We start from the raw sequence: 26,699 nt of genomic DNA on the forward strand, positions 1-26,699 counted from the left end.
GTAATTTCTACTAATTGTGTTACCCCAGTGCAGTTTTGCAAAGGACTGCAGCTTTAGTCCTTCCCCACTAACTTAGAAGTCTGTGTCCTTCTTCTGCCCTATGCTAAAAGTTACTCCCAAAATGCTAATACTACATTCCATTTGAGCAGCTTAACTCCTTCGCTAGCTGAATGTTCATGAGCATTCCTTGATACTGCAGCTAAGTTAATGTCAATGGTGGAGGGTGGGTGGGTCAGGGACAGGGCTCATTTCAGTACATGAGGCCAGAATTTTTGCAACTAGCAAAGATTCAATGACAGCAGCTGGCTTTGTTTTGTTTTTTTGGCAAAACTTTGTGTTCTGTGCTTTGATTTGACATCTCATTCCAACAGTGGAAACTGGACATGCTCATTAATACCTGAAGCCAAGGTACTGGAACATCTGAGCTTTAAAAGACTTGTTGTTTTGGAAGAGTGTTTTCCTTACCGAAATTATTTTCTACCTGGAAATTATTTTCCAGAGATGGGGGATAATATCAGTTGCCTTAACTCGTATGTTCACCCATTTGTACTAGCAAATCTGGAAAAAGAAATGATAAAACTCTGTTTCTGTAAAAGAGGTAGTCACAATAGGCCAGTCACTAGCACATCATTAGTACAAGGCATGAAATCATATGACATTTATTTCTTAAAAGCTGATTCTAACTATGAGTTTTTATGAGTTTTTTCCCAAAGTAATTTTACTTAGGACTGTAGCTTCCTGGCATAGTCCACCCAGCCAAGGATAAAAGTCTTTCAGATTCCATTCATTCCCATTGGAGAGTTTGGGACAAATACTATGCTTCTTGTGTGAAGTTGGCCAAGGAGTCACTGGATGCTGTGGTCCTCCCTCTCCACCTGTGGAAAGGGAGGTCCACTGTCAGAAGTCTTCCCTAGACAGAGGCAGAGCTTTCCTCTACTGTAGCTGCCCCATTAGTGGTGCTCCACTGGTGGCAGGGCTGAAAACAGGACAGTTTAGAGGTGTATTGGGATAGTAGAGGATCTAGAGGATCCTGAGCTTCTGCATGACTCTGGCAGTATGAGTTTTTCTACATCAGTCTGTTAATCTGCCACCGTATTAATTTTCAGCTTCATTGCAGAACTGAGTAATGCATAAAGACAATTTTCTTTCCTGCTTTTCCTCTACATAGCCTGTAGATGGCAGGTTTGTATAGCAGAATAGCCCAAATAAACAAGAAAAAATCACATTTTCTTTCACTTTCACAATTAAATGTTGCATTGCTCATGCTCTAAAAACAAACAAAACAAAAAAAAATCACCTTGCCAAAAGTGCTGGTTAAATACAGAAGCAAAACTGGAGGGTCACAAGATAATCTAAAGAACCATGAGCAGGAAATGATGAGTGCAGGACAAATGCCTCTTGTAGAAAAGTCCTATGCCAGCCTGACAGCAAGTGTAATTAATTTCATCCCACTGGAGGCAATGGGAGGAAAGGACTTCAAAAGGCAGTCCAAATAAGTTTTAGGGGTGTGCACGGACCCCCCGATCCACTTCTCTTCCAGATCCGCAACTTCTAGATCGGGTCCACTCCGCTCCGCCTATAGTCCACTCCGGTTCGCTGCGAAGCTCCAGATCCAGATCGGAGCTCCGCTTCCCCCCCCCCCCCATAGGCTTGCATTGAAATCCAAAAAAGCCTACAACTTTTTTTATGTTAACATTAGAAACCTCAAACTTGGCACCATGATAGCTTATACACGCATGCCAAGCCTCAAGCCAATCCAAGCCTCCCCTGATTTTTGGGGAATTTTTGAAAATCGGACACTCCATTTTCAGACATGGGCTTTTCTCTGAAATTTTGACAGATAAAAACTTGGAAGCAGGCACATCCACATTCATGACAAGTTTCAAGCAAATTCCATCATCCCCTGATTTGGGGGGGGCTTTAACCTTTAACGCATCACCCCTAACCCCATGTTAGAAACGTCAAATTAGGCACCGTGACACCTGATGCATGTATACACATGCATGCCAAGACTCAAGCCAATCCAAGTCTCCCCTGATTTGGGGGGAATTTTGAAAATCGAACACCCCAGTATCTCAGGGATTTAAAGCTGCAGACAGCTCAATGGGGCCATTTCAAAGGAAATCCCAACATGCCATGAATTGGGAAGTAGATAAACCTAAATATGAATCTTCTTCCACACTTGAAAAATTTATTTCGAACTTCAAAAAGTCTAAGTGAGCGCAGGAAGGACTTATCTCCTGAGTCAAAGCAAGACACATATAAACCATCACTGCGAGGCAGGCAGGGGAGGAGGGAGGGAAGGCAGGCAGGCAGCAGACATTTCTGGGGGCACAAGGAAGTGCGGCAAGGATGGCTTGTTTCTTTCTAAGCCAGCAGTAACGCATTGCAAACCAACCCTGCGAGGCGGGCACAAGGAAGTGAGCCAAGGATGGCTTGTTTCTTTCTAAGCCAGCAGTAACGCATTGAGGCGGGCACAGAGGAGGACGACTGGGAGCAAGCATGCCGGAGGCTGCTGGGCACGAACCACAAAGCCCATCTCCCAGGCACCAGGTGGGCAGAGAGGCAGGCAAAGATATGCCATAGATCTATGGGGGAGTCAGATGCCTCATCACAGCAGCACCCCGGGGGGAAGGCAGGCAGGCAGGCAGGCAGGCAGCAGACATTTCTGGGGGTACAAGGAAGTGAGCCAAGGATTGTTTCAAAGCCAGTAATGCAAACCATCCCTGTGAGGTGGGAGCAGCACAGAGAGATGCCTTTTCTTTTGCATCCCATAACTACTAAGAGGCTAGGAGGATAAGAGTAAAGCTTTGTGATCCTTGCTTCAGAGTTGATTGACTGCACTGTGATCACAAAAATTATTAAACAACAACAACAACAATAGTAACATTAATAATAGCAGTACTAATTAATATTAATAGCAATAACAACAACAACAACAACAACAACAACAACAACAAGGAGTTGAACACAATGAAAGCCTGCCTGACTTCACTGAAGAGGAAAAACCAGGAGAGCTTGGGCTATGGGGTGTATAAAATGGAATAAATAAATAAATAAACAAAGGAGGGGTGGAATTAAAAGCAGCAGTGTTGCTGAATAAACAACAAGAATTTTTTTAAAAAGGCTATGTCTCTCTTTTACCAGTAAGAGGAAAGTGGACGTGCCCAGGGGGAGGGGGATATGCCAATTTTTGACTGGCCCTAAATAAGTACCAGTCTTTAAGAAGCTACCTGTCACTTCAACTCATGACAGGCATTAGTCTCCACTGGTTACTCTTTGGAGGGCTCTGATTACCCTCCAAGGGCAGGACACAGTGTGTGTGCACTGGGCACGTCCACATGCCCTTGGGGACCTCATCACCTTGCATCACATCTATTCAGTTGTTCACCAAGGTTAGGGTGGGTAGCAGTGCTGTGTTTCCTATCTGTTATTTATTTGCTTAGTATATGATTTCAGGTTGTGTTTGTGCATTTGGTGGGGCTACTGTTTTAAAAAACACTGGGAAAAGTCTGTTCAGACTAAGAAAGAGAAGTTTCCCAGTATCCCAAGTTACTAAGTTTCCTGTTTTGCCTATCCCCTCCTCCAACTTTGGGATTGGAGGATGCTTCATCAGGTGATCATGACTGGGAGTTGAATCTGCCTCTCAGCACTTCAAAAAGGTACCTCTCCCACTTTTTGTACCCCATTTTTCCAAAAATTATAGCAAGCAAACTGCACCACACAGAGTGCTGAGAGTAGGCTCAAAATGACCCCCAGCCATGACTCTCTAAGCACACAAAATTTCAGAAAGATAGCTTTAAAAACAAAAAAGTTATTTGATAATCTTTTCCGCAATGCAATCCTATGGGGGGGGGGAATCCAAAATGACGGGCGGATCGCTCCGCGAAAAGAGGAGCACTCCTCTTATGGTCGCTTCTCTTCGCCATTCTCTTCCAGGCCCCTGACTCGCTTCTCCTCCGCCTCTGGGCAAGGCGGATTAGGCTAATTCGCTCCTGCTTCTCCGGTCCGAGGAGAAGTGGAGCACATCCCTAATAAGTATGAAATTGTTGAGGCGTGTGTTCCTCAATTTGTGCATAAAACATAAAGATGCACATTATAATCCTTTTACTTGGTTAAAGCTGTTCTAGAAAATGGCTGTTCTCCTGCCCCAGCCAGTGTGAACTGACAAGGCTTAGGATCATGTGGTGTTAGCTCCACTGCAGATTCCCCACTACCAACAGTAACAATTACACTTTTAAGCATTGTTAACCTAAGGGCATCTCTACATTATGGGAAAAACGCACATCCTTACCAGGCTTTTTTTCCTCAAGTCTTTCCATTTTCACTATAGGCTCCTTTAGACAACGACCAACAGTAACCATGTGGTTTGTAAGCAAAAACTTCCCCTCTGGGCAATTATCCATGAAGTTCAATGAACCAGTGGCATCTAGTGGTGGAATTAATCCCATGATTATTTGGAATACTGTATTTTCTCCATATTTTTTTTTTTTTTTAAAAAAAGTGAGATTATCAGGGAAAAGCATGGGAGACATCCTGGAAGTTGATGTCATCATGTAAAGGACCCACAAACTTCCATGAGTGTCCAGTCAGGAGCATGCAATAAATTACTCATGTAGAGAAGTTCTAAGTCTCATTGATTTCAATGGGAGAGATTTATACATCAATGAGACTTTTAGAAGTGCTGAACTTTAGCTGCAGTGTTCCCATTGCAGTTTGCTTATACTCTAAGCTCAGTCAGGAATGTGGTGGTAAAATGTTATGTATTTATTTCTTTACTGCATTTTATTTTGCTTTTCAGATATCTATTGTCTCCCAAAGCGATTCACATCAATCAAAAAGAGAGACAGGCCCTACCATCAGGCAAGACACAAAAGGGGAGGGGAATGGAGGGGTAAGGAAGAGGCGGGAGATCTTCAACGCCAGAACAAGGTAATGAGCTACAGGGGAGCATTTAATTGCACGTCAGGCCAGGCTGATCTTCCTTTGCTGGTGTTCTTGCTTGAATAGCAATTGGTGGCTTTTTGGTCGACGAGTGGAGCCAGGGTTTTCTTTCTCCTTCCTTCTGCAGTCCCAGGGCTGCAAGCAGTTGGAACGGAGTGTTCTTTCTGGAAGAGAGGGGGAAGCAAAAGACAAATAATCAATGGGCAAAAAGAACTCGCAACTTCAAAACACATATTTTTGCTGGATACATTCAGGGAAAGGATTTTAAAAACAGGCCTCCCTCGTCAACTGGGAAATACAACTGGCAGACTTGCAACATTAATACCAGATTGTTCTCTTTTTTTTTCCTTCCAGAATTGTAGTGTTTCATTAATACTCCCCTTACTGGCATTTTATAAATTTGAAAGAGTACCAAAGTAACCTTTATACACATCCGTGTATGAAATCTAACAAGTAATGTTACCAGAGTTCATATATCTCACAATATGAACTTCTCTATCTTGTAATTTTGCATTACAATTTGAATGTGTTATTTCCCTGAGAAGGTCTTCTCTTATTTGAACAGTAAGCTGAGCTTCTAGACATTGGTACATCAAGAGAGAACTCTGAATGTAGTTTTCCAGGATGCCTGAATATTCAATAGTAAAATCAGGCACCCTGGAAACTACTCATCTCAGGTCTCCTTGTGCCAGTGACATTGCTGAGCATACCTGTGCTGATTTTTTTTAAAAAAAAACTCTTCAGTTTGCTGAGCTCAATTCTATATGCAGTGGGACAAAACCACACATCATTAAATTTAATGAGCATGCATCAAACGGCCAATGGTGCAAGCATGGCTGTTTTGTTTTGCTGTCATTGCTGAAAGAACATAGCTGAAGAGTCGAATGTATAATCCAATTGCTCCTTTGGGTCAAGAGGATCAATAACAGAGCATAGACACCAAGATGCCTATGGCATGCAGAAATGTGTGTAATGAGGATTATTTCATAGTGCATTAATGAGATATGAATCACCAGCAATTAAAATGTCAGCGGTTAAAAATCAATTATCCCTGAACAGCTGTGTTCATACTTCAGCTCAAATGGGAAAGGAGGTGCAGAGCCTCTCTAGGCAAGAATCCCCTCTTTGTCCATTTCATGGTATAGCTAGGGCTGGACCTTCAGGATGAAGACCAGAGCCCCACAGCTTAGGAGAGGGGGGGGTGGCCAAATGGCAATCCAGAGGGAAACAGGTGATAGGCACAGCAGCTAAGAGCCCAGCACATCAGCACCTGGTCTGGCATGGGCCCACTGGGGCCCACCAGGGATGATACTTCTGCCCACAAGCGCCCTCCTTCTCCTCCTCTCTCTTCTTAAATGATCTTAATCAGCAGTCAGGTGACTGAGCAAGTACATGGTCATTTTGTTATTTATTTATTTATTTATTTATTTTACTTTTTAAATATATTATTCTTTTCTGCAACAAAATGGTTCCTATTCCCAACCTATACGCTGCCTATATGCTTCCGGTCGGAATTCAAGGTGCTGGTAATGGACATTTAAAGCCCTAAATGGCTTGGGGCCATGATAGTTGAGGGAGTTCCTCTCCCTATATAATATGCCTGCCCGAGACTTGAGATCTGTTGGTGGAGCCCTCCTCCTCATCCCACCAATGCAAGACAAACGCTATGGTGGGACACGGGAGAGAGCTTTCTCTGTTGTGGCACCGTGGCTGTGGAATGCCTTCCCCTTGGAGGCCTGACTGGCGCCAACGGTGACTTTATTCCAGCGCCAGGTAAAGACATGGCTTTTTACCAAAGCATTTGATGGGTAAATTCACCCAGCTTGCACATTGTTTTAATTGGTTTTACTGCTTTTAAATTCTATACTGATTTTAGCTTGATTAATGGTTGAATTTGTTTTTAGCTGTGTATATTTATTGTTTTAAATTGTTTTATAATTTTATCTGTACGCTGCCCTGAGATCCTAATGATATAGGGTGGGATACATATGTTTTTAATAAATAATAAATAATAATTTATTTCTGTAGTCAAGATGGTGTTTTGATTTAAGTGAGTTTGAAATACAAAACTGTACATGCTTAGGGTATTCTGTATTTAAAATTACAGTTGGCAAACAGTTTTGTTTTGTTTATATGTATGTTTTTAAGGTTTTATTCTTTCTCTCTGACATGTCAAGAATGATGATGCAGTTATAAAACATGGAATGGCCCATGTAAAGCATGGGCAGGTGAGAGAAATGTTAGTTGTGTGTTTCAAAACTGAATAATAATAATAATAATATATAACCATCTAAAAAAAATCCCTTAAGTCCAGGGTCTAAAATTAGCTAGCTGCACTACTGAGTCTTAGTGCTATATCAGAACTATGCCCAACCCAGCACAACTCAGGAGGAGGAGGAGGAGGAGGAGAGCTCAGGACTGTCCTAAGACACTTTGGAGCCTGAGTATAAGATGATCCCCCACTGTACTGGCAGTTGAATCTTCAGCACTGGTGATGGGGCAGCATTTTATATCACATCTAAGGACAGCAAGGTAGCTTAGGGGATGCAGGATAGACCATATGACATATACAGATCTATCCTCAAGCAGAGGGGAATAGTCAGGGAGTTCAGGAGGAATTGCTGGGGAGCTTGCATCACTGCCCCCCTCTAGCATCTTCCGCATGATGTGTTCACCTCATCCTGACTAATGGTAGGGCCAGCCCTGAAAGGGCAGCACCTTGCTCCTTCACGCAGCAAGCTGCAGCTCTTCTTCACTAGAATAGATTTGCTGCAAGGAAGAGTTCCAGCTCTTGCCTGTAGCTTCACACGGCAGGCTGGAAGTGCTTACTTACGAATAATCCTCTGGCAGTGAAGGGCTTTAGTGTGCCAACTCCAAAATCTCTTGATGGGAAGCATATGATGATCAGAGTGGCTCCAGGCAAATGGGTTCCAGTGTGCTGGAAGCCCTGAAATGCAGCTGGACACTATGGGCGCTTGAGGACACTATCACTTGAGAGCACTCTTAACCTAGTGACAAATAAGAGTTGTAACGCCAGGCCTAGAGATGAGCGCTACAAAGACAAGACTGCAGGGAATTCCAACTTCCACTATGCTGGATGTAGGTCCTGGAGCCTAGGAGGCCAACAGAACTGGAAGTGGTGGAAAGTCAGGAGGCTTGCCTAGGGTGGCCCTGTGTCCTATTTTACAGAAGGCACTCTTCTATTTGAAGAGCATACAGAGTACAGTCCTCTATTGGAAAGTGTCCTTTCTTGGGAGGACTGACCAGTCCCAGTCCTGTTTATAGACAAAGAAGCATATGAAGTTTGTGCAGGGCTTTTGAAGTTGCCTGTCAACAGTCAACATCACCTGGCCCCCATCTTGATGGTGGTGTGCCACCACCACGAGGCCTCACGTTCCCACATTGGTGCTCCTTCCCAGCATCTGCATGGGAAAGAGTGCCAGGCCGAGCACCAGGGAGGGGGAGGAATGGGGCAACCAGCTCTCCTCCCCCTGACCTCCCTCTGGCTGCCCTGTTCCTCTCCCCCCTTTTAATTTTTTTTAAATCTGTAGATGTGGTTAAATAAACAAGCAAACAGGGTGGGGGGGAAAGGAATAGGGCAGCCAGAGGGAGGTCAGAGGGAGGAGAGCCAGTTTGGGTGCCGCACGTCCCTCTCTTCCTCCCCCTCCAGCTGTCCCGTTCCTTTTCCCCACCCCCATTTTTTTACTCTGTAGATGCAAAGGTTTGCATCTACAGATTAAAAAAAAAACTGGGGGGAGGGAGCAACAGGGCAGCTGCAGGAGGAGGAAGAGAGGGACGTGCAGCGTTTGAACCAACCCTCCAACCAATGGCGACCATCGGCTGTGGCACTGCCTCCACTTTAAAAAAGTCAGGGTAGGTGCCTGACTTTTTTAAAGCGGCGTTTAGGGGATATGCCCCTGGCTGGCTTCGGGAAAGCATCTGTGTTCTGTAGATGACCTGCCACTACTCTGAATCCACCCCGTGACACATTTTCTTGAGTTTAGCAATGCATAGGTGGCCGCTCTAGCCCTGGAGGTTTAGAGGGCTTCCAGGCAGAGGGCTCCTAACATTACCAAGCACAAGGCACTGTGGAGCTATTCCAGCTGATGAAAGAAGCAATGGAAAAACACAGAAGACTTATGAGTGGAAGACAACAACAGCTGGACCCCCTATAAAATTAGGTGAACAAGGTAAGGAGATGGCATGGTAAATGTCTCATAGGATGCACTCCTAGTTAGGCAGATCCTTCTCCCACAAATGGGGTAGTAAGATATCAGTCTCTCTCCTGAATGATAGTGAATGGCTAGAACAAGTGACATGTGCACATAATCAGCCTGCCTATGGAGTATTTATTTCCACTGAGGATGAAAAATACCTAAAGCATCAATCCTGTGCAAAATTACCTAGGGGAAGGCACCATTGAATAAAGTGGGACTTAACTTCTGAGGAAACGTTCATAGGGCTGTGCTCTGAGACCCTGTCTGTATATAAGGAGTTGAGCTTGTTTGCAATACTGTTTTATATTTAGCTGTGTCCCTATATGGGAGGTCAAAAATCATGTCACATAATATGCATGAGTGAATTCTAAAAATGCATCATGGAAATCAGTGACCTTTCAGAGAACCTTTACTAGAATAGGAAAAGTAGTCTGAAAACTATGCAGCAGTGAAAATAAACATGTCTATGTTGAAAAATTCACCCCATTGTTGAAAATGATACATTACTGTAGTTTATTACTGTATACTATTTATTCTATAACAATGGACTAATTCAGCTTAACAGCTATCCTAGCCTGCTTCTAATTCTTTTAATGTATGAATAGGATAGCAGTGGTGTGTGTGTGTGTGTGTGTGTGTGTGTGTGTGTGTGTGTGAACTATTAACATTCTGCATCTCTAGGTCTGTAGAAAGTAGTAGTTAAGGCATGACTTCTCTCTGTAATCATTATTATAGTTTGCTTTCTTATTTTAGTTTTCTTAATTAAATTTGTCTTTCCAGTCTGCTTCCCCTGGGCCTAACGCCTAGTAGGACAATATGGATTAATTACATCACCATCCTGTATTCATGCACCAGGCCTCAGATTGGGTTTCTGGAACCAATCTGAGCCTTTTCCAGCCCAGGAGGGCCCAGGTGCCTCCCCCCCCCCAAAAAAGCCTAAAGAATCTACACTCTAGAATGGACCCTTGAAAACGATTTGATTCTTTAATTTGGCAGTGACCTTACTACCAATGGTGTCGAAAGTTAATTTTGAACGTTGAATGTTTCCATTGCCCTATGGAACCAAGATCATTTTGACATGTATCATTTTGGCATATGGCTCATGAGTATCTGTCATCAATACTTGGAAAGATGTGGGATTTGTATTCATATGAGGAGCAAAAGCTAGCACATCATATTAAGATGGAACCAGGTCTCGAGTAAGTGCTTCCATACACCTTCAGTAGGGTAGGGTGGATGGTACAGAACACACTGGGGATTAGTGAACAAAATCTTGCATGATTTTGTATTGCCTTTTTCATGCTTTGTGCACTTCTGGTTTAGTGCCACAGTGCTCAGCCACTAGCAAGGAAGCTCATGTGTGACATGCGCTAGCTAGAAAATCCTTAATATATCTGCATATAGGGAGAAAAAAAGCAGATTTTGGTGTTGCAGGGAGTGTGCATTTTTCCTATCAATGAAGCCTAGATGGCACTATATATTCATTGATGAATAAAAGAAAACATGATGTGGCCACATTCATCCAATTTAGTGTTTCAGAAAAGGTAAACACGTTCATTGATTTCATTTCCTTGTATACTGGAAAATGACTGTGTTCTACCACTGTATCAGAGAAACAAATGCAATGAGTAGAGTGATTTATTTAGTGGGAAAGGCCACCATGAGTTCATGAGCAAACCAGTATAAGAAGTATCATTAACGTAGGCTACAAATGGCAAAAGATGGTCAGACATGTGGAAAATGATAGGATATGGAGGGCCACAGAGACAAAGTTCTTCTCTCCTCCATTCTCTTTCTTCATCTCACTCTGTTTCTCACCCCATTCATTAATTTATGCACAACATATTCTGATGTACAATCACACAGCTGAGTAGATACTCAACATTCACACAATCACATGCACACACCACACACACAGACACTCTTTTGTAATTGGGCTCACATATTTGCTCTGAAACATTAATACAAAAAACAACATGTGCACACTTACTGGAAGGGCAAGAGATGTAAGAAAACTTTCCATCTTTGCGTTCAACTTTGTCCCTCTGCCACTGCCCAACATGATAGTGCAGCCTCTCAACTACTTGCTTGCCTCTGAATATGGAAAATTTGGAGCTATCATGGCTTCCATCAGTACACCTGGTTGCAGCAGGTAGGGCAGCCTTACCCAACCTGATGACCCCAGATATCTTGGACTAAAACCCTTGTACTCTGGAGCGTGCCAGGTTACGGAAGTTTGAGGTAGGGAGGGCATTTGGTTTTCTGGAAGGAGTGGGAGGAGTTAAGTTAGCAAGGTGGCTGGAACTTGTGGTCACTGTGATACGAGATTTTGGAGGGGGGGATGAATTGGAAAAATTTCCATTGCAAATTATAGGGTCATATGCATAGGAAAAACTATTTGAATTAGAAATATTTCCACTGCAGATTAGATTCATTTCAGTTTTCATTGAAAAACGTTCTGATGCCTTAGAGAGAGAGAGACAGAGAAAGAGAGAATTTAGCATGTTTTTATTTTACATTTACTTAGTAAATAATGCTTTAAAAAAAGTACTCCATGTTAATTTCTTGTCCCAGTAGAAAGTATTTGACCTGAAATATTTGAGGAGAAAAATGGAAGCACATTTCATGTTATTTAAATGTTACTTTATGTTGATTTATTTATTAGAGTGCTTGTAAAAATTTAAAGACAATAGCATGTAATTCTCTTACATTGTTCAAATTTAAAGAATGGGGAAGCAAAGATACTAATAACTGTTGACGCACTAATACATTTTAACATCCAAAGAAAAGTGCATAATATGCTGACCACCACTCATCTATTTGAACAGAGTTCAATTCTCTTCCACTAAGGGCTTTGTTAGACCTACCGCCTAATCTGGGCAGGAGGAGCGGCGAGCCTGTGCGACAAGTAGCACAGGCTGTCGCACCTTGCTAGACGTGGACGCGAAGGGGGAAAGCAAAGCCCCGTCGCATCCGCCATTTTAAAATATTTTTTTAAAGGGGCAGGACACAGGAACGCTCCTGCACTTAGGTAAGGCCCTTTAAAAAACAACAACAACAACAACAACTTCTCCCCACTCCCCCCTCCCTGGCCATGAGTCCCCCCCTCTCCCGCCGCCTTCTATCCCCCCCATCCCCCCCAGCTCCATTGCCCGCCCACTAGTCCCCTTCCCCCCTGGGCTCCATTCTTCTCATGAGTAAGCATGGTAGCCAGGAAAAGTGGTGGAATGAGCTAGATGCCCGCAGTCTCGGGCTCAGCCCGAGGCCGCGGGTAATACCGGGCCAAAAGAGGTTCTGGTTAGCCTGCGCCAAAGGAGGTTTCAGCCCTGCCTGAGCCCGGGATCCCCTGTGCATCATCTGGACACACAGGGGCTGGGCTGGGGCTCGTACCAGGCTACCCCGTCATCTAGCAAGGCCCTAAGGTTGTTTGGGCAGTTTCAGTTTCACTGTCATGATATATTAGCTCCATTTCATCCTGAGACATACATGTATTTCATAGAATCATAGAATCATAGAATAGTAGAATTGGAAGAGGCCTAAAAGGCCATCGAGTCCAACAGTGCAGGAATCCATCCTAAAGCATGACATATATGTATTCTTTCACATACTTGCCCAAAATAATAACTTTCAAAACATCAATTTCAACTCTAAAACTACCAAAATTGTCTAATGTTGTATTTGTAATAGGCACCCATCCATTTTTATTAATAAACTTAAGAAACAGGGCGGGGGGGAAATCTTCAGAAATATAAAGTGCCCTATGTCATTTGCTTGAAATACACTCTGTTTTGGGGAGATACCTGCCATCTAACATCCAGATGATTTTTTTTTAATGGTTTGAGTGTAAAAATGAAATAAAAAGTTTAGCTTTTTAATCAGTACAGTGTCGATTTCAGCACTATTTAACTCTGTTGAAAGAACAGAAGGCTCATGTCAGAGGCATTAAGGATGAATTTTGTCCCCCAGTTTCTCAGCATATGCAGAGAAACATTTTAAAAGCCTTGTGAGCCGACGAACAGCAGGAGCTCCCTTTCATGCCAGGAACAGCTTCTGCTTAATAAAAGATGTGTGCTAGAGTGCAGTGAGGGTCTGGGAACTAATCAAAGGAGAGTAGTCAAAGATGGCGGATCAAAAGGCCTGGCAGCTCTTTGTAGAGGGGGTGGAGAACCATGCAAATGGCTTCTGAACTGGCAGTTCAATGGGGAAAGATACAATCCAGATCTCTGTGCCTACTGAAATCAGCCTCAAGTATGATCTGTTTTACATTTTAAAATCAGAATTAGAGGAAACGTCACATCCAAAAAACAGAGATGCAAGGATTAACGAGGCAGTAGGCAATAAAATTATGGCATTATACCTGAATATGGTAGGCTAACACAAGCATGAGGGACAGGGACACATACTCTAGCCCTGTCTCTAATATCCTCCTGTGTGCCAGCCCACCACCCTCAGTTCCACACCCTCAGTGTTAAATGGGTAGGTCTAGAATGGGCTTCTATTCCTACTCATCTGAATCCTTTGTGTGATCAGGAAGCCTGGTAAAGTAGGGATCCTGGTTGCGTGGTGGGTTCTACTTGTGTTCAGACAAACTCAAGTAGAGGTCCACAGCAGGCTTCCCCATTCAGTGTGGGGAGATTGGGGGCTGAAGGGGGGAAGCAATAGTGTTCTTATACTCATGTGGCCCAACTCTAGTCAGTCTACGACCTGGCTCACACATAACGACAATCCACCTATTAAAAATCAATGGGTTGTTGTGTAGGGCAGCACTCCTGCCTCTTCTGCTTTTACCTCACAATCGATGATTTATTTATTTATTTATTTATTTATTACATTTTTATACTGCCCAATAGCCGAAGCTCTCTGGGCGGTTCACATCCAGTGATACAGATTGGAAATAGACAGGTTTGTCCATCCCTAGAAGAAACACACATTTCTCAATACAGTAGCTTTGCATTTTACACACAGCTTGTGATAACTGATGAGATTAAGTGACTGTTTGAGACAGTACAAAAATAAGAGGGGGCATGGAGGCTGCTTAGCTGAAAATATATGAGGAGCATTTATTTCTTCTTTACAGCCAGGAGACTGAGAAAGTAGCTCATTCTCTACACCCCTTACATTGTTTTAATGAGGAAAAGTTTAACAAGGTCAGTTAGGGAAAGTCTACACTTGGGAACATAAAAAAATAGACTTCAAATTGTTAATCACCAGCTGTAGACAAGAGCACAACTTTCACACCACAGACAGAGACTGGGGTAGAATAGATCACAATGTTTTTCATCTAGTGCATATTAAAGGAATATTAATAGTAGAATACTACCCAAAGCAGTACTGTGGTGGGTGGGAGGGGGGCTAACGTTTGAGAATTGCAAGTCCAAAGACGTGATGAATGCATGGAACTAGTTGCATCCTCTCTGGATGTAGTAAGATCATTTGTAAAAAAATAAAAATAAATTTCCATCAGCACATTTGTAATCCATTAAAAAACATATTATCACAGAAAAACAACAACAACAACAAAGAAAAGTATCAAAATAAATTCTGAGTATACAAATGAACCCCATGATAATGGTTTACAGATCAATCCTAAGTGAGGTGGACAGAGGAGTTAAATATCTGAAGATTTGCCACTTTCAAAACCGTACCTCCAATTTCTCCAGTCAGGACAGGAAGTGTGGAGCACCATTTCTCTCTCCCTTTAACTTCCCAGTGGATCTTCGTCTTCTAAAAAATAATAATTAAAAAATCTGTCCCCATCAGACCCATGGCTGCCCCTGTCGCATCCCCAGAATGTCTTGATTTAGCCCTGACCACCAACAGAAAGTCTATTGGCAGCCTGCAGAAGGCTCTTGGGCCCCATCCTAAACCCCATCCTAAGCCTGCATGTGGCAGGGGTTAGAACTGCTTTGCCCATTTCTGTTTTTCATCACATTGGGACCAGAAATAGCTAGGACATTGGCTTTTGACACTGGAATAAGCTCACAAAAGCCAGGGCATGTTAAATTCTACTGCATTAGTAAGCTAGAATGTAGAAATAGCAGGTCTTGTTTACAAGTTATATCTTCTCCTAAGGCATTGTTACCTTATTATATGCACACTTGTCCTTTCCTTTCCTTTTGCTTCAGAGATGTTAGACTTTTTACCCGAGCTGATTTCCCCAAGAGCACTAGCATAACCTGCGAGTGCAGTTCCATAAAGACACAACTAGAGAATAGCGTTCAGAGAAACGGTTGACTTTGCCATGAAATGCCATGAAGCAGTTGTTTTAGGCATTCAATTCCAAAAAGGTGTTTAAACAAAACCTGAAATCTCCATGGTAGAATGTAGATGTGCTGAACCCTCATGATAAATGTTGCTTATTTTATCAACAGGCTTCTTGTTTCCTTTAGAATTTCACAGACTTTTGTTTGTTTCCTGAGCAGAAATGCCATTTCTTTCTCAAAATTGTTGCTTTTAGGGGGGAAAATGGAGGCAACAATAGTAGAGAAGAAGAGTGAACAGATATTACAAAATCATAGGGGACATGCAGGAAGAGGGTTGTACTTAGCTTGATACAATGGCAGATTATTATTATTTTAAAAATATTTATATGTTTTACCTCAAGTCACTCCAGGCTTCCCCAAGCTATAGTATACAAGAGAGATGGAAAACTCTCTTGTACACTATATATTACTATAATCTGAATATATTACTATAATATTAAGTATTTATTAATATATTACTATGAATATGTAATATAGTAATAAATACTTTGATAAAATATTTCCCTTATTTTCTTAAAAAGTGTGTGTGTGAGAGAGAGGGGGGAGAGAGAGAGAAAATATCATAAACTTATCTAGGCAGAAGAACACATAACAACAATCAAAATGAAATGCATAAATAAAAGAATGACAGCATGCTTATAACCTAAAAAAAGGAGTAGGAAGTACTTGCACAGGCATGGCTCATATTTCAAATGTGAAACATATTGCTTACAGTATATAACAGGCAAATGTTAGCTCTGAGGCATCATTCTCATGGATTTTTCCTCATGAAATCCACAAGGAGGAACACAATTGTTTTGCAAATAAGAGATTCTATCACCGGCCTGATATTTCAAGTCTATTTTACAATGGCTCTTGGGATGTTTTATTATAGGCCTGGGATTTGTATTTCAAGCAGAATCCAGTAGATTTGCACTTATTCTTGAGATGAATGACACTTCTCCCAGACTGAATTGCTGATATCTAACCTAGAAGTCATTTTAGTTCAGCATCAAGCTAGGAAAAAAGGCTTTGGTTTTTAAAATAAAACAGCGGATTTTTCTTTCAGAAATATCCTGCTGTTACTTTTTCTAAAAATGAAGAAGTTAAAAACAGAGTGAAAAAGAAATGTCATCAGAACCAGTTCCCAAGCATGGGAGTGGTATATTTAAGGGGACACAGATCTGCAACCCCATCACCATATGGAAAAAAAATGCAGCACATGCTTGAGAATATTTATGGAAACATATTTCCCTGTATCTCAGTACATGTCATATAGATCATGTGAGATTTTCTGGAGCCAATTAGAAGAGGTATTAGAACAGAACAACTTTCTGAATTGTGAGTTGCTGGTCCAGGCCCCTCTCAAGAACAGAGTGAGCCATGGTGGGTTGTGACCATGTTCAAACCCTAAAACAACCCATGTGTTATACTGGGTTCACACAACACAATAAACCACAGTGACCGCCCACCATAGCTTGAATATTCAAAATGGCTGCTGGCATAGTGGGCTGCAGTGACCACACAAACACCATGCCGTCATTCAGAACTGTAAGCCCAATATGTGACATGCTCTCTCAAGAACCTCCAGTCAGAGTTTTTGTGCCTAGGCAGGAGGGAGGTACAGATGGTGGGATGGACAAAACACCATAACTGATTCTAGAGACAGTGGAAGCCAGTGCTACTGGTAGGTTGGAATGTTGGGAAATTAATTTTAGTTCATTTTTTATCAGTATTTTACTCAGTTTGCACCTTCCAGACCAAATATGAATGCAATCTGCAGTCAAAATTCAAGCTTGCAATGTGATTCGTGGACCAAAAAATCTATTTGACTACATCCATTTTAAAACAGCGCACATTAAAAATGCACACAAATATCCCTTAATCGATGGCAGAAAAATGCATACATTTCAAAAATGTGCACAACTGATACATACCTTTGGAAAATATGCTCAGAAATATTTATTTTTTTATTTTTTTATACCACCCAAAAGCTGAAGCACCAACACCATGCAGCCCATTCAGAAATGTAAGCAGGTTAAACAAAGGATACTTAAAGGACACCAATCAGTCCTCTAGTTTCTCAACAGGCAAAAGGCCTTCTGCAGACTGGGTCGAATAGTACACTAAGGAAGTAGATGAACAAAAGCAAGACGAAAATAATAGAGTTGTCTGTGGCAAATGATGATGAAGAAAAGCTATCAGATGCATCATGGGTCTGCAATCTAATGCTTTCAAAAGATAGTCAAGTAATATCACCATCAGCACCACCATATTCAGAAGAAGGTTTACAAAAGACTGTAGTAGAGCTATACTATCTGATTCATGTTTGTTCAAAGGTCCAGATTGTGGCCTAAAAATGTAACATAATTTTCTGAGAGAAAGGCTGAAAAACAAAGCTTTGAAGTGAATTCTTCTATTTATAAGATATTTCCAACTGCATCTGCCTATTAGAATAATATATTAAAAAAAATCAAACATTGTTTGAATAATGCCTATATTAGGCCCAAACTTTTGCAATAGAGATACTAGATATTTGCATCTGAAGAGTTGGCTGATTGCTGCAAATTAGTATGCAGTTCAGCATGTCAGACTTTCCTTACCTCAGCAGCTCCTGGCCTTGTACTTTTCATCTCAGTCTCGCCTCATTACAAAAGACTAAGGGCATGTCTAGACCTAGGGAGGGGAGGGGGAGGATCTCACAATATGATGATCGTGAGATCCTTCCCCTCAGTCTACATGTGGCGCGCGATGTGTGGAAGAGGACGTCGCACCTGCCATTTTGGTGCAGTTTTTAATTGAAAATGAGCGCACGATTTCTCCTTGTGAGGAGCTGGGACGAAACCGGGATGGCTACCCACATTTCCCGCAGTCTCGGGATGATCCCGAGGCCGCAGGAAAAATCGGGATTAAAGCTGTCCCAGTTATCCCAGGGAAAGGGGGTATCATCCCTCCCTGCCCTCGGGATCCCCTGTGCATCATGTGGACGCACAGAGATGATCCTGGGGCGATCCCTGGGTAAGCCCTCATCTAGACATGCCCATAATTTTCTGAGGTGCACATACTCATTTTGTTTCCTCCTCTGTTGTCTTCGGTGAAACAGGCTTATAGGTTTTTGAAGCATTACAACACCTTTAAAATATGAAAACAGGAATTATAGGGGGACAATGTGGGACCATCAGCATTTTAAAGAAAACTACAGCAAGAACAACAACAACCCTGCATCTGCCTCCATCTAATGCCTTCTTCTCAGCCAGGGGTTCCTCAGGCTTGCAGGCCAAATCCAACCCTCCTGGGTTCCGAATTTGGGGTTCACAAGATGGCCACATTCCCTTTCTCCTAACCACTGATCATTTGGTGATTTCCCAGCCTTTCTGGAGTTTTTCCCCATTGTAAAAGGTTCAAATGCCCCTCCTGAGGTTTACTTCTCGGTAGTAAGAGCTTTAAGTTACAATATGAACATATTGTTGGTATCCTTCTGCTGATGGCCCTACCTATCACTGAAATGCAGCTCCAAGAGCTTCTCCAAAATTTGGCTCTTGGGCTGAAAGAGGTCAATAGCCCTGTTCTAGACGTTGGCTTCACCCATTAGGGACTATAGTACTGTTTCCGCATTGTCCTAAAAGACTAGACACAAATCTGGACTTCATAGGTCAAGTGGTTGGCTTCTTCCCATTTAAATTAAGCTGATTGGATTAAACAACTTTGACACTGTGTGCCCAGTGTTTCTCTTGAGACATTATTTTTCATGTGTTAAGTCAACCTTCCTCAAAATGCCAATAAACTGGACTCCCTCTATGCTGGTTCTAGACTTGAGGCAATTATAATAATTATAACTCTTAGTGGAGGACAATGTCCAATTGTGAGTCTGTAATGTTTTCAGTTAGGAAAAGCAACAAGGTGAATAACTGAAGACACTCGAAATGAAGGAAATGAATAATAATAATAATAATAATAATAATAATAATAATAATACACTGTGTATAGAATTCCCCTGCTTGAGCCTATTTATTTATTTATTTATTTATTTATTTATTTATTTATTACACTTATATACCACCCCCATAGCCAGTGCTCTCTGGGCGATTTACAGAAATTCTAAAATTTTGTGTGTGTGTGAGTGTGTGTGTGTGTGTACTATATATACAAAAAATGCAAATACAGTTCTGAATATGTATTTGGATATGTAAAGGCTAGAACACCATTTTGCTCGACTATGACAGGGTTATGGCACCACCTATAATAACTCCCTGATGGGACACGACTATTGGTGTATCTACAAAATAAATAAATCTGATTAGTGACTCAAAAGTGGCAGAATTTAAATACATTAAGTGATGGCAACATATATTTAGCATCTGGCTGTGATGTTCCTTTGATTCCTTATTTCTGCAGGTAGTAAGTGACACGTTTTCCTCACTATACCTCAGAGCCCCCCTGCTGCTTTCAATTTTTTAGATGTTGTTGTCACCTGTTCTAGCAAAAACTGATTCTCTCTCTCAGGTTTGACCTTTTCACCAATTGATCCCATGACTCACCATAACAAAGAGGCAGTTTTGATTCCCCCCCCCCCAATCTACTGCCACAAGCTATTTGCTGGAAACATAACACAATATTCTGCTAACAAGTGCCTCAGCAGGAGAAATGGGCAGCCGGGGCTCTAAGGGGAGTTTTTGATTGCTCAAGGAGATCTTGTGAAATCTGGAGTGATACCTCTGCCATTTATGCATGCTACATAGCCAAGGGTTCGTGCTGTGGCACTTTCACTGTACAATAACCCCAGTGCACCACCTGAGAGAGCTCTGGAAACTCTAGAAGCCTGTGTACATTCAGTTGAATGCACATAAGTTCCAATGAACAAGTGGAGATAGGGGGAAGGGCTGAGCATTCCCTCCACACTTTCATTGCTACCAAATTAGGTGAAATCAAACTTTCTCATAAGTCTTGCTGAGAGCTTCTCCAGACATGAAATGAATATGTGGCCAAAGGGCGGGAGGATCAGGGCTGTGTCCCTAGTCTGACATCCCTCCCCCATGTCCTATGCCCTTTTGGCCCCTCCCTCAGCCTTTGCACATAAAGCGAAAGGTCTGAAAATGGACACTTAACGCAAGTATGGCTGCAGTGTGCATAGATGCTCACAGTGCAATCAGGAACCCTGTGTAATTGGGGTTCCTGCTGTTGTGGAGCACCTGTGTGTGTACAGTGAGGCCATAGCGAGCCCCCAAACATTTATTATTATTTTTAAATCCCCCCTAACTTTTCTTCTGTGCAGACCCCCTCAAAAGCAACCAACAACCAATAAATTCTAAACAAACACTAAAAGAGATTAAAATATACATCATCATTACATACTAACAAAAGAAGCAAAATTAAAAAAAAAAGCAGCAGCAGCAAAACCAGCCACACATTTCCACGAGAAGACAAACATACGGTCAGATAATGTCCAGGCCAAAAGCCCACTGAAATAGTGAGAGTCTTCAGCAGGTGTCTGAAGTAAGGTAGGAAGAAAACCAATCAGATATTCCAGAGCAATGGATTCCATAAGTGGAAGCCACCGCTGAAAAGACTCAGAATTGCTTAATTAGCCACTATGCCTCAACCAGCAGTGGGATATGAAGTCACAGAATAGTAGGGTTGGAGGGGACCTATAAGGCCATCGAGTCCAACCCCCTGCTCAATGCAGGAATCCACCTTAAAGCATCCCTGTCAGATGGCTGTCCAGCTGCCTCTTGAAGGCCTCTTGTGTGGGAGAACCCATGACCTCCCTAGGTAATTGGTTCCATACTGCTGGGGCTTCCAATGAAGGTCTATGCATGCAAGTGGATTCATAAGGAAGGAAGCCTTCTGTATAATAGCCAGGTTTCATTTCAGAAAATAATTTTCTAATACACTTTGTGAGAGCCTCTCCCCAGATAATATTTGTTGAAATGCCCCACTCTATTTCACCAGTAGGGTGGAGAGTTTGGGGTGCAACTGTGGATTTAGATTTCATATTGTTTGATGTTATTTTAATATTAAGGAAGGAAGGAAGGAAGGAAGGAGCTTGGCCCCTTCTTCTTCTAGCTCTCCTTCTGTAGCTCATTGGGTCCTTCATCCAACAATATGAACTAACAGTAGAATTTCATTCAACATCGAACAAACTGAAATTTTGCAGAAGAGAGTTCTCTCAGAAATTTCTACGTATGGAGGATGGAAGTAGTGCACTAGCTCTGTCCCTTTATGTTGCTGTTCTCATCACCTTCTACTTGTAGACAGAGGCCATGGCTAGACCAGGCCTATATCCCGGGATTGTCCCGGGATCATCCCTGTGCATCCAAATGACACAGAGGGGATCCCGGGAGCAGGCAGGGATGACCCCTCTATTTGCCTGGGATAATCCTTAAGTCTAACTAAGGCCAGAGACTATCTATGGCTGGGAATCTTCTCTATCCATGGAAAATCAATTTCTGTCCATGGAAAATCTAGATTCCCTCGTAAATTTTGGTTCTGCTAAGGTGTGATTTAGTTTCCTTTCCTTTCCACATAGGGACAGATATTTGACAGAGCTATAGCAAGGGTTGGTGTTGTAAACTTCCACTCCACCTCCCTGCCAGTGACTTCAGGATCCATTATTTTTGAAGGATGTGGATGGGGGGCGGTATTATTTCTCTCTCTCCTTCTTCTAAAAATAGAGGTGTTTGCATTTCTAATCTGGTTTCCCTTTTGAAAAAGACGAGATGCAATTTTGGCGATGTTCAGAAATCACAACCCCACGTGCCTCAATTCAGAAATAGTCCAGTGCCATTTCAGTGCCTGCAATATAATGGGAAACACACACACACACACACACACACACACACACACACACACAGAGAGAGAGAGAGAGAGAGAGAGAGAGAGAGAGAGAGAGAGAGAGAGAGAGAGAGAGAATGAATGAGAATGAATGAATGTTCAGGGCCTCTTGATGAACACTGAATATAATGAAATGCAAAAATCATAATTGTTCATAGCTTGGTGGTCATTAAATCAGTTTATATTTAGACAGGGGACATCTTTAAACATGCAGAGTACAACTACAGGATCATTTACATGCCTGAGAAGAGCTTATTGCTCACACAGCTGAACTTACATCCTTTGAGCAGCAAATTTATCCACTAAGGAAATTTCACAAAGAATGAGCCAGAGGAACGTGGGAGGAATGTCTGTCTGTGTGCTGGCATGGGCTTGTCTTCCACCTTTGAGAGGCACACGCATGATTGACACTGGAAGACAGAAAAAGACTAAGGAGCCAACAGACCAATTGAAAGCATTAGAAATTTTGCCAATTTCACTTATGAAAGTATGTGGTGGGTTTAAAACAAGGCATCATTGATCTCCTTTCATAGGAGGATCCACAGCAATAACTGTTAGTATTTCTGAAGCACAATGCAGTGCTCAAAATACTTCAGATCCTTATTCTCAATAATCTTCATGTTAAACATAAATATATTGTGTGCTTAATAAACTTTATTCCATCCCCACTTCCTACTGCCCCCTCCGTTTGGCCTTAGAAGACAAAGCACTGGTATGGCAATCCCTCCCATCCCCAGATGCCCAACCACTCACTTAGATATAGAGTATGTTCCTCCATGGTGGCCATGTGTCTTCTTTTACAGAGGTCAGTCCTCAGTTTGAAGTGCTGTCCAGTCCCTATTTGGTTGAAAGATAAAAAGCCATCAGAAGGGAGAGTTGTGTCTTGAGATTGCCCACCGACAGCACCTGGACATCAGACTGAGCAAGGCACAGGTCACTTGGACACAGTCTTCCAAACTATGGTAAAATATTTCTATTTAAATTATAGTAATTATTTAAATTTGCATCTATGCATACAAATTGGCACGTGCAAGTTATATGTAAATTGGTGTACACTTTTTTTGGTGTTGCATTTCCTCTCTCTTTTTGGTAATTCATTGGTGGCCACTCTTTTTCTTCTTCTCTGGCCATGTCAGGACCTCTTTCAGTGGGAAGGGCTTTTCCATGGGGCCTGACCATGAAATTATCACTTTGGCCAGATAATTTTCTTGTGGTAATGCTCCACATGATTGGACTACCCATGTGGTTTCAGGCTTCTAAACATTGCCGCAGCACCATGGGAAGAACCCATGGGAAAGCAGATTGCATAATGCTACTCTAGTATATTAAAAGGAATCCCTGTCTAATGAAAACTTAGGGGTTCATCACATGAGGCGGAACTACTGCATCCTTACCGGGGCTTTCTGATTCTGATTTCTTTCCAGGTTTAAAATGGGCTTCTTTACATGGCAGACACGTAATATGAGTTGAATTAAATCAAAAACTTTCTTTTCATATTATTCCTATTGCACAGCACCATCTAGTGGCTGAATTATAGTGCAACCCTGGCATTTCACACAGCCAATTGATCGGAATAATGCCTTTTATCACATTATTTCCGATATTTTTGAAAGTGGAATAAAGATCATAAACCATGGGAGGGGCCCTGGAGGTTGACAATGTCATATAAACGATCCGTAAAGTTTCATGAGCAGCCAATTTTGATGGCATGATATATACCCTGTGTAAAAGGGCTCCCGCTCCACCATTCTTTCATCCTTCTCTATGCAGCGGAGTCTTCAGGGAAAGGAGAGCTCAGAAGACAGGCTTCCTTGACTTGTCTCTGGAGTCTTGACTGTCTCCATCACTGCTGAGGCTCAGAGCCTAAAAAGATTCCAGCTGCCGGAACTTGTCATGACTTTAGAGGACCAGTCCCAGTGTAGATATGTTGGTGTTTACCACGTGTTTATTTGTTTACATGCAATTTATTAGCATACTTACTTAAAACTACCTCAGAGTCAAGGCAGCTACATATCTGGTTTAATTCACTGTGTTGCTGTATGCTGTAATTAATTTTAACAGGCTTGTAAAATACATGTGGGTGGCATTTGTCTGGAAAGTCTAAAAATACAATTTGAAGCAATTAAGTTGGGCTTTGAATCCAGTGTTTGGGGATTGTTTTCTGTTTAATGCTCATCCCTCTTTTTTCTTTCCCTTCCCTGAATCCAGGGCTGGCATCAAGGGTAGACATCTGATGAGGGTCCCCATCCCAGCAGGGCCCTACTGACAAGAGCACCCTGGAGTTGCTCAGCCTGATTGTTCACCTGGCCCAGACAACAGTGGTGGTGAGGAGGAAGAAGAACAGATGCTAAAGCTTATTTGTTCACTGGCCCTCTGCCTGTCAAGCAAGCAGGTGGAAGCAATGATGAGAAAGAGGATGAGGAGCAATAACAACTAGCAACAATGGTGGTGAGAAGGTAGACTCACTGAGTAAATGGGCCCATTGAGGGTGTCTTGCCCAAGCACCCTCAAAAACCTGGAGCTGGCAAGGCCTGAATCCCATTTCCACAGAGAAAGAAGAGGTGAAAAGAGCAATTGTTAAGATGTATCGTCAGCCCATGACACATAATTTATATTGCCTTGAAAAAAACCAGTCATCTTCATTGTTCACACAAGGTATTCTTGGCTTAGGCTGAAGGGCAGCTTTGGCAACTGTGTTATTTAGTGTCATATTACATCTACTAGACGCAAGCTGGTTCCAGGTGACACTACCATGAAAACAAAACGTAAAGTAGGGAGACAAAGATGTAACACTGACAGATTGTAAAATATAATTAAAAGTGGTCAGGCACTTTCTCTTATACTTTTGTACTTCCTTGGTTCAGCCAAGTGATAGTATCTTGAACTGGGTAAGAGGCTAACAGCAAAATGAATGATATTATGTAACATAATCTCTCTCTCTCTCTCTCTCTTATTCCTGCAATAATGCAGTTATTTGTTTGCCTGAATATTGATTAACTAATATGATATGTGTCTTATAAGGGAATTATTTTTGTGTGTGCACTTTAATATGTTTTCCCTCCACAGTAAAGTCTTAACATCTTTTTATGTGGGTGTCTATCCTCACTACCACCATTCTCTTGCCTTCCTCCTTCCAAGAACATCCCATGATCCAGTGAAGGCCAACAACATCCTGCCAGACCCAGGCTTCCACATGTGAGTCAGTATTCTGGATGAGATCTGTTTACAGTAAAAATTTACTGAATAAATTATGCTGCTTGTAGGGAAAAACACACACATCATAAATCCAGCATTCCCGGTGTAGAAGTAGTTAGTGCTAGACTGCCCCCTTTCTGAACACTGTTTCATGCCTTAGTCACTTAAGTTAGATTTTGGGCTTTATCTTTTACTTCTGATTTAACTGTGCATCTTTCAAGTAACCCCTTGGTTTCTGGGTTCACACAATACGCTAAACCACCATGGGTTAACATCAGGGTGTTTTTTTTAGTGTGCAGTTGGACACAAAATGTGCAGTTGGAAATCTGATAATGTGCAGTTGAAAAAAGTGGTGAAAAAAATAAGACATGTGTTATGTGTGGCATGTAACACAAATTATATAAGGATGCAGGTGAAAGAGCCCGTGATGGTGTGACTGATGTTGTTGAGTCCTGTGACAGTGTTGCCTGAATAATGTGGGGCAGAGTTGGCACTTGGGTCTATTGCATGGTCTGGTCCCTCTGTCTGTGTCTCTATCCTGTGTACTATTGCTGGTTAGCATCTGCTTCAGGTTGGGAGGTTGTCTGTAGGCCAAGGCTTATGTGGGAGAAGTGCCTGTGCTGAAGATGGATTGGAGTTCACTAATGAGTCATTGAGCAGTTTCAATTGGAGGCCGTAGGTGACAACCAGTGGTGTACTTCTCTTGGTCTGTCATCCTTCCAGGGTATCCATATGGCTCTGTCAATCTGTCTTTAAGTTTAAGATGCTACTAGTGTTGGTGATAATCTGTCCAGTCATGAAAGAGAAATAATGTGTTTGGCTTGGGCGGGTGTGTGTGTGTGTGTCTAAAAGGGCATTTGTGCAGTTGGAAAATTTGCTTTAAAAAAAACCTGGTTAACATGTCTGAAAATAGCACATTTTCTGTAGGGTAGCTTGTTCACCATGCATTGTGGTGTATTTTTCTGGAAAAAGCCACCTTGAGAAACCATGGCTTGTCGTTGTGTTGTTCAGGGTAGTTAACAAGCTACACTGCATGTGGTTAAGAAGCCACATTGCATAGTTAACAAGCAACCCTGTGGAAAAAGTGCTGTGTTCAGACAACACAATAGCTGACCCTGTGGAAAATGAGGCCCGGCTGCTCTCTTGCAGGATAGAGCTCTGCAGGCTCACTTTCATGGGCCTGAAAGAGCACACTTGCTTTCGTATAGCATGGTGGAATCCTTTCCCCAACAAATGTCATGAATATAAACCTTAAGATTGCTAAACATCA

This window comes from Elgaria multicarinata, chromosome 6 (assembly GCF_023053635.1).
Source record: "Elgaria multicarinata webbii isolate HBS135686 ecotype San Diego chromosome 6, rElgMul1.1.pri, whole genome shotgun sequence".
Lineage (NCBI taxonomy): Eukaryota > Metazoa > Chordata > Lepidosauria > Squamata > Anguidae > Elgaria > Elgaria multicarinata.